At 30.3% G+C, this 993-nt stretch overlaps 1 non-coding gene across 1 annotated transcript; it reads right to left on the bottom strand.

Annotated features, from left to right (window-relative positions):
- Window positions 1–493: 493 nt before the first annotated feature.
- On the bottom strand, window positions 494–630 carry LOC120242499. Its single transcript, XR_005531097.1, has one exon. It is a non-coding gene; the product is annotated as a U4 spliceosomal RNA (small nuclear RNA).
- Window positions 631–993: the final 363 nt, after the last annotated feature.

The following is a 993-nucleotide window of genomic DNA, read 5'->3' as shown; positions in this document are numbered from 1 at the left end:
GAAAATTGGAAGGGGAGGTGATTACTTAGTGAATGAAAAGCTAATACATAGTGTAAAACAGCTAGCTCTATTTACCACAGCCTATAAGTAAGAATCAATGTTGAAATAACTTCCCCACATGTAACATCACCATGTATTAAACCCTTATCTAAATATTGACATCGACCCATATTTATTTTCTTTCGACTACACACAATTACCTTTTTATAATGAGTATGATGGATATATGAACAAGCCAAAGATTTTCATCAATTATACTGTCAACACTTTACCCAGAGTTAAGCACCTGACAATACCAAGTAATGATTACATTATATCATATTTCTCTTACTTAATTTACTGCAAACATCAATATTTTGGTGTAATTAGGTGATACCTTTTCCTTTCCATTTCATATTTGAGAAGCTGTAGCTAAGATAGTCTACCTTACTTACCCTGTGTGGAAAATAGCAGTTTCTAGAAACTTTTTTCATAATTACACATTTGTTTTAGATTTCTTTAAATCATGAAATATCAAAAGAGTAAACATTGGATTTCTTCTAAACCAAACTTTTAAATGAGAAACTCAATTAGCAATAATTGCACCTCGGATAAACCTCATTGGCTATGATACTGCCACTGCGCAAAGCTTAAATGAGAAATTCAAAATCAACTTTATTAGAATTTAAATACCACATAACCAAAGACTCAGATTTTGTTAAGACTTATTATTTACTTAAAGAAGTTTGGTGCAAAACCAAATTTCTTGACAGAATAAAGTAATGATTTAAGTCAGGGAGTTTTGCTCAAAAGAACATAACTCTGTGTCCATTAGAATATCTGAAGTTGTGATTGAATATAAACCTTTAGAAGAAATTTATCATCAGTCCAAGAAATAACACTGTAATAAGCTTGGTCATAACTGATATGGTTCTAAATGTAAGTAAATTCTAGAGACACCAGCAAATTCAAATTCTTAATATTATGTTTCATAATCCACAGGAACTAGTTAAT

Source organism: Hyaena hyaena, unplaced genomic scaffold (assembly GCF_003009895.1).
Source record: "Hyaena hyaena isolate Hyena2069 unplaced genomic scaffold, ASM300989v1 scaffold_309, whole genome shotgun sequence".
Lineage (NCBI taxonomy): Eukaryota > Metazoa > Chordata > Mammalia > Carnivora > Hyaenidae > Hyaena > Hyaena hyaena.
Note: the sequence above shows the minus strand (reverse complement) of the source record. Positions and strands in the feature narration are given on the sequence as shown.